This window comes from Bos javanicus, chromosome 19 (assembly GCF_032452875.1).
Source record: "Bos javanicus breed banteng chromosome 19, ARS-OSU_banteng_1.0, whole genome shotgun sequence".
In the NCBI taxonomy this organism is placed as follows: domain Eukaryota; kingdom Metazoa; phylum Chordata; class Mammalia; order Artiodactyla; family Bovidae; genus Bos; species Bos javanicus.
This window is the reverse complement of record NC_083886.1, coordinates 40452025-40462379: the sequence shown is the minus strand read 5'-3', so window position 1 is coordinate 40462379 and position 10355 is coordinate 40452025.

Genomic DNA, 10355 nt, shown 5'->3' with positions numbered 1-10355 from the left:
GCTTAGACCTTGAAGGCTGATAACAGACAGGTGGCAGGGAAAGGAGGCCTGAAGGCTGAGAGCTGGGGAAGGGTGGAGGACCCAGCTCTGGCAGAGCCCCAGGCATCCCAGAGAGGGGACCTCAGACCTCAGCAAGTCCCTTGAATGGTGTAGGGCAGGACCTCAGTCCACTCGAGTCCATGCCAGTCCTCACCCTCATCCCTGCTGCCAGGTCCCTGAGGAATCCTGGACAAGAGGGATCCCATTATCTCAAAGTCCTTGAGGAGGGAGGTACAGCCCTCTGGCCAGGCGAGGGCTGAGAGACATTGGCAACCTGCCAAACAGCTGGGGCCCTAGTCAAGCAACTTCTGGACCTCTGACCCTGGTGGAGAGAGAGGTGGCTGCTTCCCTGGGCCAGCAGCAGGGCAAGCAAGCCACACTCCGCGAACCCTAGTATCAGGTCGGGTGTGGTCAAAAGATGCCCACCCCTGCCACTCTCAACTGGCAGCACCCACCCCCCCAAGGGAATCATGTTGGGAAACCTATGTCATAGTTTGGCCCTGGGCTGGGGTCTCAGCCCCACAGGCTCTCCACTGCATGATACCAGGCAGTTGGCCTGGTGGTGAGGACTGTGTGTGTGTGAGTGTGTGTGCAAGGCTAAGAGACAACTGATGAAGATTGTGACACCACCTAGCAGGGGCCTGAAAACACCAAGATGGAGAGGAATGGAGTTAAAGTATGTTGAGCACCAACTATGTGCAAAGCTCTTTGCAAACATTATTTCTTTACCAACATGACTCCCCATGACAACACTATAAGGTAGGTATTATTAGTTTCACTCTATAATGAAGCAACAGGCTCAGAGAGCATAAATAAATTGCTGAAGTCTGACGCTGAGCCTTTACTCTTTCTACCAAGTGCGATACCTCTGGGAGGAGCTAGGCCAGGTTGTCCCTTTTAGCTCCAGGATGCTAAATTCATGGTTCTAGATGAGGGCTTTTAACTGCTACCAGCAACTGGCTTGCATCCCTGCTTCTGCCACAGGCCACCTGGACCCTGCCTCACACAACCTGGCCCGTGCACATCCCTGCATGGAGCAGGGTTTGCTCCACTCTCCTCCCAGTCTCTCTGCCCTTCTGGGAGGATGAGGGGTGGTGAGAGGAGGAGAGAGGAGGGGAATGTAGAAGCAGGGAAGAGATGGCGGGAGGAGAGGAACAGAGGGGAGCAGCGAAAAGAGTTGGGGAGGGGTGGCTCCCACCTCCCCCTGGAAGCTCTGGAAATCCCCGGCAGCTGCTCCCCTCTCTGTCTGGCACCGGGAAGGAGTGAGGGGAATTAAATGGAGAAAAAAAGAGGGTCAGGGCACTGACCACAGAGGGGCAAACCCCTCTGTCCTGGCACTCACTCCACCCGGCCATTCCAGCCCCTGTGAGAGATTCCAGGCATGCTCCCCTTTAAGGAAACCCTCCATGCCAAAATCCACACATACCAAACAGACACATCAGGGCGGTCCTTGCACTATAAAAGGATTCTTTGCTTTACAAGAGGGCTCCGCACATGGGAAACTTAAAATAGGAGCTTCCCCTGGGGTGGTGAAAGAAGCTCTGATTTCAGAAGCACCCCATACACCCCATGCTTCTGACACCTTCAGGAAGCTGGTGACACCCACAGGGCTGGTAGGGCCGCGGCTGCCTCCAGGCGCTGACATCAGCGTGGGCACCTCCACGGTTGTGTTGATCATCAGAGTCCCCTTGTGGGGTGAGGGGGGAGGGTGTGTCACGGTCCAGGGGACAGGCTGCCTGCTGCGCTTCTCAACAGGGCTGTTTTAGGACACCTAGAAAGGACTGGAAAGCCACCGCTCAGCACAGCTGGCAGGGATTTCACGGAGAGGACAGATGTCCAAGGGCTCCCAGTGCCCCTTTGATGTCCTGACTCTCCTCCGTGTTCTGTCCCTTCCACAATGCCAGGGTACAGGAGAGCCAGGCTCTGCCTCTGGGAACGGAAAGCAGCTGACTCCCAGAAGAAGTACAAAAGGCGAATGGAGGACCAGCTCAGACTGAGCCACAGGCCCACTGAGATGTGTTTAGGGTCCTCCAGGCAGAAAGCAGTGGTATTCCCTAGCCTTACCTCTCCTTTCTTTAAAAAAAAGAGATGGAGATGAAATTCACATAACATAAATTTAACTATTTTAACGCGAGCAATTCAGGGGCACTTAGTCCTGTCTCCCAACCCCTGCTTTTTTGTGCTCAGAGTGGAGTTGAAGGTAGAGTCAGTAATGACAACAGCAGAGAATGACGAATCCCTGCCAGGCCTGGTGCTCCAGGGAGCTGCCACAGGCGATTTAAATTAACAGCCAAGATGCCCAGCAGGCCTGGAGACTAGACCAGCCCACAGCCCTCCCCACACATAACGCCCAGCCCAGGGAAGATGCCGAGAACCTTTCATGACTCCTCAGAGCCTCCCTCCAACCCCCAGAACTGAGAATCACCCCACCCCCTGACTCATCACCCTCCACCCCTCCATGCCCCTTCTCACCACCAACCCAAGAGACCCTCTGCCACAGAGGGGAGGGGTCTCAGAGCCCAGGCCCCAGACACAGCTTTAAGCTGAGCCTGGGAGCGTGGACATGTAAAGGCACACGCAGGAACAGAAAACCTTTCCACTCCAGACCCCACCCCAAGACTGCTCACTGAGTTGTGACCAGGAAGGGAGCAAGGCAGCCCCCTCCCTCCAGCCCACCTCAGGATGCTGCCCCTCTTAGAACTGGGGGCAGCAAGTCAGGATAGAGGGAAGGCCCCTCCCACCCACTTAAGGGCACGGCCCCTCTTGTCCAGGATTTACTGAGCTCTGGAGGAAGTGAGGTGCTCTGACCTAAGGGGGCCATCACCGGGACCCCTCTGATGGAGACTGTGTGAAAGGAAGCCACCCAGGGCCTGGCTGGGGCGGCTTGTCTGTATTTGGGGGGCATGTGGACAAGCTGCCCAGCCCACCCCATCTTTTCACTGCCATGAAATGGTGACAGCAGCTGCTGCAGCTGCTGTAACTGGGACTGGAGGGGGAGCCTGGCAGGGAGAAGCCCCTTGATGTGCAAGGGGGGAGGGGATGGTTGTATCGAGAGGTCCCACGGTGGGGAGGGGATAAGGTCGGGAGGGTCAGCGGTAGTTACATGCCCTGGGAGAGCCACCCCCACCTCTGCCATTCCTTATTATGCAGAGCTTACTAGGATCCTGGAAGGGGCCGGGACCTTATCGAGTGGGAGGGGAGCTTCTAAATGTTCTCCTTCTGGAGCAAGGATGGGGAGCGAGGGAGCGTGTGAGCCCTCGGTGAGCGCCTCCCTCTGTGTCAGTGGTGGGAGAGTACTCGTGTGTGCGTGTGTGTGTGTGCGCGCGCGCGCACCAGCTCTATGTCACACCAGCCCTATCCCCTCCCCAGAGCTCTGGCCCCGCCCGGAGCTCCAAAGCCCCAAACCCCTCCCGCCGTGTCCTTCTCAGCGCGCCCACCCTCAGCCAGTCTTCCCGCCCCCCGCCCTTCCCCCCCAAGACACGCACCCGAGCCCCAGGCCCCGCACCCGCTGACCTGCTCCATGCTGTTGCTAGCTACGCAGTCCTCGCCGCGCCAGCCCGGTGGGGCGCAGTGGGCGGCGGCCCCTCCATGCGCCCAGTCGGTGGTGCCGCAGCCGCACCCGGCCACCGCCGCGCGCGAGGAGCGCCCGGAGTCCGCCACTCAGGCCCCGCCCACAGGCCCCGCCCCTCCCGCCCCTCCCTCCACACCCCACCCGCGGGTAGAGGCGTCGCGCGCGCGCATACACACACACCTTACACACCACACACACACACACACTCCTCACACATCCAGGGGCACACCCCTGCCAGCTTCTCCTGTTCTGCCTGTCCCGGGGGCACCGTTAGTCCCGAGAAGATCGCCTCCAAGGGAAGCCCCTCTCCTCATTTCTGAGGTTATCAGAGTCGGAAGGGCCCCACCCCTTATTTTACAGAGGCCTCAGAGGGGCTAGCCCAAGGTCACAAGCAGCTTGATGACAAAGCTGACCCCCTGGCCCAGACCACTGTGATTGCCCAAGAGCCGGCCAGAGAGAGAGAGCCTGGACCACAGGGAGACCCCACCCTGATGAGCAGAGGTCTGAGCCCTGTGACCCCAGGAGGTCAGGAGCTGATGGGGAGAGGCCACTCCCTGTTGCCTCTCTTCATATGTGTTCTGAGGCCCTTGGGTGGGTGTGGGGAACAGGAATGGAAATTCCTGTCGCCTACCGTGTTCCCTGCCCCAGGCATATGCCAAGCAGAAGGAGGAGCTGAACTGTTTGTCTACTGCCAAAGAAGGGTCATCTGAAGCTCCAGATGCCAGTTGGGAACCTGCCTTGTGGACAGTGGAGCCACCAATTCTGGTGAAAGCCAAGGAGGTGGCAAAAAGCCTGCCTCCCACACTGAGACCCCCCTACCCCATCAGGGGTGGCTGATGACTGCCTGCTGCCCCTCCGTCCTGCCCCTGTGAGGGCAGGGCCACACCAAGGGGCTATCACATGCACAGGCATGTGAGACGCAGGCATGCTGCCCAGGACAGGAGTGTGGAGTCCTGGGTGGACAGGGGTGGGAATTAATCTGCCCTGAGGTGGGCAGTGGGGCTGGGGCATCAGTGTCCAGGGACTGGTGGCCCAACACCCTGGGCCAGTGCCGGGAGGCATGAAGGGGATTGCACGCTTCCCACTGCACCCTGGCCTCTTTGTTAGCACCAGGGGGTGAGGGAGCAGAGGGCTGGAAGCCGAGATGGGGAGAGTTAAGATCTTCAGTGGGCCCAGACAAAGGGGGCTTTATAGGCTGGGTGTAGGGGGCATGCTAGGGGGAGGAATTCAGGAATGCAGGCTGGGGAGGCCCTGAGACCCCCGGGCAGCCCAGTTTGGGGCTGGAGTTGGATGCCCCCTGCCCTCCCATGCTCTGGCCCTGCAGAGCATTTGCTGCTTTGCTCCTGGGACTGCAGCCAGGAGTCCCGGCAGAACTTCATCCTTGGCCACCCCTCCTTTTGCGGATCTGGGGGGCACTACCCACACACTCCCAGTCTGCCCCACCCAGCTGGCAGCAGACTCTCTTGGCTTCCCAGCTATGCCCTCTCAGCGGCCTTGTGGCCCTGTCTGCTACCAGAGTGAGTGCCCTGCCGGCTGCCAGGGGAAGGGAGGGACAGACTTGGTGAGGTCACAAGGCTATGGGGTCAATGGGGCCCTTTGTCCCTTCAAATGGAGTCTATCTTGGGCTAAAGAGATGGGAGACAGAGAAGCATATCGCCCAGACCCTGACCTGGCCTCTCCCAGGCTGTGGTGGAGCTGGGCTCTAGGCTGTGGAAGGCAGGCTCCATTCTTCCCAGAGCCCTCTGGTTCTCTTTCAGGGCCGAAGTAGCCACTGGAAGTAAAAATTAGGAGGCAGAGTAGATGGCCCAGCAGCAGCAGCCGCCCATGCTGGCCTCTGAAACAACTGTTGCTTGGCCAGGCCTAAGTTCTGGGCTTGGGCTTTGCAAGTTTAAGAACTGTCTGTCCCCAAAGATGCTCATCTGGCCCTAAAGAGTGGACTTCGGCTGGCCAAAGTCATGGTGTCTAGATTGCTAGACACCAAAGCTATTTTATCAATGCACCCTGAGCACTATAGGAAGCTTCACAAACAGAGAATCCCAGTACACGGAAGGGAAGGGATGATACTGCTCACTGTCTCTGCCCCAGCCTTTGGGGTCCACATGTGCAGGCCTCCCTCTTGTCTGGCAGGCTGGATCTCTGACAAGCTCCTACTCCGATTCCTGATTCTACACCGGACATGGTTAAGAACCTTCAGCAGCAGTACCTCTGGGTGGGGGGTTGGGGGCCGGGGCCTAGCTCAGGTTGTCTTATTTTATCTGCTTCATAAGATTAAGAAGAGGACACTTTTATCTCTTAAAGAGTGTCTTGGGCAAAAACCTCCTTTTAGGGGGTAAAAATAAATATCCAAGTCTGGTCAGCGCCCTCCTTTCCGTCTCATTGAGAAGTCAGGCCCAGGGGAAGCAGACTGAGATTCCAGTCCCGGGTCCGCTCTTCAGTAGCCCTGTGATCTCGAGCAGGTAATCTCGCCTCTCTGAGCTCCAGCTTCCACATCATGGGGTCGATGAAAGATTACATGAGATGGGAGTATAAAATGCTCGGTCCCCTGAAGGCCCCATAAATGATCAATAAAAGTTAAGTACCGTCTACAAAGAGCTGAATGAATTAATCTCATGTCAATTATTATTAGCCTTAGTTCAGCCGGTGACAATTTTTGACCTTGTTCCCAAGTTCTAGGAGGCCAAATGCTGTCTACAACCAGGTGGCACCTGTCTTCAGCTGGGTGGAGGGACAGAAATGAAGGGCGGTTTCCAGCCTGGTGCTGATCCCTGCCCCCCAGCCTCCTTCTCTTTGCCTCAGCAGCCTCCAGGGCTCCCTGGGGAGCAGAAGGAGTGGAAAGGGAGCTGAGAGTCACCAGGTAAGGCAGACAATCCCCGGGTGCCAAGGGCCTGAGAAGAGAGGAAGGAGGAGGAGTACCCAGGAGAGAGCAGGAGATGAGAGGGAAGGGGGGCAGGGGGTGGGGGGGCCTCGCTCCTCCACCTGCTGCTCTGCAAACAAAGCCAAGAATGATGCAATCCTGGCCTGGTGCATGCAGCTGAGGCTACAAGGCCCTGAGAGGGAAAAGTGGGCGTGGGGGGTGGGGAGAGCAGGAGCAGCAGGGCAGATGCAAGGGCCCTATGGATGCTGGGCTCTGGTTCCCTTCCCAACATGTGACTCCTTCCTGTGGCTCCTGGCTGCCTCCTGAAGCCCCACACCCAGGGTCAGACTCCGCCCCAAAGAGTCACAGCTGCCTTCAGTGCAGGAGGCAGACATGATGCAACGAAGACATCATTCCACAAGGGGCGGGAGATGACAAGAGACCCAGACACCAAGTTGACTCGGAAGCCCCCATTGGGCCCTTCACCAGCAGGCCTGGGGCTGCAAGTCTCAGTGTCCCCTTCCTGCCTGGAGACAAAGGGCAGAATCCTCCAGAGAATGTGGGATGGGAAGACCCAGGAGAATCTCACCCAGGCCCTGCACAAAGTAGTACATTTTTATAGAATTAAAGAAAAACCCAAGGCAGACAGTGATCCAGGTCTGGGTTCCCAATGCCAAGAGACCCTGGCATCCCCCTGGGGCAGCTGTACCATGAGCAGCCATCAAGCCATTGGGGGTGGGGGTGGGGTGGGAGGGTGCCTCCCCAACCTTGATGGGTGTCTGCCTCAGCTCCCCATTCTGTCTAGAAGCCAAGAGAACAAAGGTTTCCCCCTCTTCCACCTGGAGAAAAGGGGCTTGTCCCATCCTCCAGGGCCATGGGGAAGATGGGTCACCGGCCAGGGTCCCCAAGGGGACAGTGCATATTAAATGGGGGCAGCAGAAGAGGATGCTGAAACTGTGTTCAGGATATCTTAGCCCAACCTCCCCCCACCATCACCCAGACCCGAGGGGACAGCTGGGTGGCCTAGCCCAGAGCAGCCACTAGGCGGCAGGAAAAGCCCAGCAACTCAGCCAGCTCCAGCTGCTCCCACCACCTGCTCCCACCACCATCCCCACAGTCCTACCCACCCACAACCTCTCCTCCCTCTCCTCCCTCCAGCCCATCCTCACTGTGCCTCCTGCCTCCCATGATGGGGCCCCTGAAGTCTTCATTCTTCCTTTTTGCCTTTGGGAAGGGGAAATGCCACTAATAGCAATGATAATAATTAGTGCCCGTGATTGTTTGAGTGCTGGAGGGGTCCCAGACATTTCACATGCATTATCTCATCTACTCACACATGAGGTAAGTAAAAAAACAAAAACACCTCTCTCTCTTTTCAAGAGGAGATAGAGAAAGCATAAATAGATTGCTCTCAAACCCAGGGTCCTGACCTGGGAGTGTTATCTAGTGGGTGTAGGCGTGGGGAGGAGGGGAAGGACCCCTCGGATGCATCTGAGCTGTGTCCTTACCACCCCCTCTCCCCTCCCCGACCTCTTGAGATTCTAGGAGGGTGCCTTAGTCTTGGGGTGAGTGTGAGGCTTTAAAACTTTACACAAGTGATTCAGGCTCACAGAAACCCCTCCCTGGCTGAGAACCACGGCACCCTCACCCCCTGGCTCTCCTCCAGGCTCCATAAGGCATTCTGGGCGCTCCCCTTGCATTCGCAGGGCAGTGTGACTGCGCCCCATTCAGGCCCAAAGGCAAGCCCAGCCCAGAGGGCCTTTCCCCACTGCTGCTTCCACTTTCAGCCTGGCTGCCTTTGGCCTGCTCCAGGGTTTTCACAAACATTCATGGGGGCATCTCTCGGTATGCTGGCACACCACTAGGTTGAGGGGTGGAGGACAAGTTGAAGATGAACAACACAAAACACTCCTTCCGTGTTTCATTTGTCTAAAGCTGGTCCTCCCATCACTTCTACGTATGGGGTCCCATTTAAAAAATAGCCTGATATCCAGAAGAAAAGGATATCCATCTCTACTGCTGTTTTCGTCACATTAGGACATTGGAAAAGGTGGCAGTTACAGGGAAGGGGCACCAGGAGATGACACCCAATCCACAGTGAAACTTCTTGAAATCTTCTTTCTCTGCCAGTCTCTCAAACAAGATAGCTGCTGCCCGATGCCCCTGCTCCATTCCACATCTTCCAAACTCCCTCAGGCTCAGCTGTGAACCTTCTCATACTTAAGGATAAATTAATAACAATTTATTATTATTAATCAATTAATTAAGGATAATTTACCCTTTTCTAAGGATAAATCTAATGAGCCTCCCCTATTTTCCTGCTCATCCCATCACCCCTCATGATTGGCAGAATTAAGACCCAGAAACAAAGCCATATTTCTCAGAAGGGGGAAGGGGGAAAGCCACGGATGAGATGAGAAGCCTGTGTGCAGGGCGCCTGAGGAATTCCCTGGTGGTCCCGTAGTTAAGAATCCACCTCCCGATGCAGAGGACACAGGTTTGATCCCTTATAGGGGAACTTTTATATGAAAAGGCAAAAAGTTATGACACTGAAAGATGAACTTGCCAGGTTGGTAGGTGCCCAATTTGCTACCAGAAAAGAGTATAGAAATAGCTCCAGAAAGAATGAAGAGGCTGAGCCAAAGTGAAAACAATGCCCAGTTGTGGATGTGACTGGTGAATAGAAGTAAAGTCCAATGCTGTCAAGAACAGTATTGTGTAGGATTCTGAAATGTTAGGTCCATGAATCAAGGTAAATTGGAAGTGGTCAAACAGAAGATGTCAAGAGTGAACATTGACATTTTAGGAATCAGTGAACTAAAATGGACCAGAATGGGTGAATTTAATTCAGATGACCATTACATCTACTACTGTGGACGAGAATGCCTTAGAAGAAACAGAGTAGCCCTCATAGTCAACAGGAGAGTCTGAAATGAAGTACTAGGTGCAATCTCGAAAACAACAGAATGATCTCTGTTCACTTCCAAGGCAAACCATTCAACATCACAGTAATACAAGTCTATGCCCCAACCACTAATGTCGAAGAAGCTGAAGCTGAATGGTTCTATGAAGACCTACAAGACCTTGTAGAACTAACACCAAAAAAAGATGTCCTTCCCATCGTAGGGGACCGGTATGCAAAAGTAGGAAGTCAAGAGATACCTGGAGTAACAGGTAAGTTTGGCCTTGGAGTACAAATGAAGCAAGGCAAAAGCTAACACGGTTTTGACAAGAGAATGCACTGGTCATAGCAAACACCCTCTTCCAACAACATGAGACAACTCTATACATGGATATCACTAGATGGTCAATACCGAAATCAGATTGATTATATTCTTTGAAGCCGAAGATGGAGAAGCTCTATACAGTCAGCAAAAACAAGACCAGGAGCTGACTGTGGCTCAGATCATGAACTCCTTATTGCAAAACACAGGCACAAATTGAAGAGAGTAGGGAACACCACTAGACCATTCAAGTATGTCCTAAATCAAATCCCTTGTGATTATACAGTGGAAATCACAAATAGATTCAAGGGATTAGATGTGATAGAGTGCCTGAAGAACTATGGATGGAGGTTTGTGACACTGTACAGGAGGCAGTGATCAAAACCATCCCCAAGAAAAAGAAATGCAAAAGGACAAAATGGTTGTCTGAGGAAGCCTTGCGAATAGCTGAGAAGTGAAAGGCAAAGAAGAAAAGGAAAGATGTGTGTGTGTGTGTATCAGTTGCTCAGTTGTGTCCAACTCTTGCAACCCCATGGGCTGTATGTAGCCCACCAGGCTCCTCTGTCCAAGGGATTCTCCAGGCAAGATACACCCGTCTGAATACAGAATTCCAAAGAATAGCAAGGAGAGATAAGAAAGTCTTCCTAAATGATCAGTGCAAAGAAAT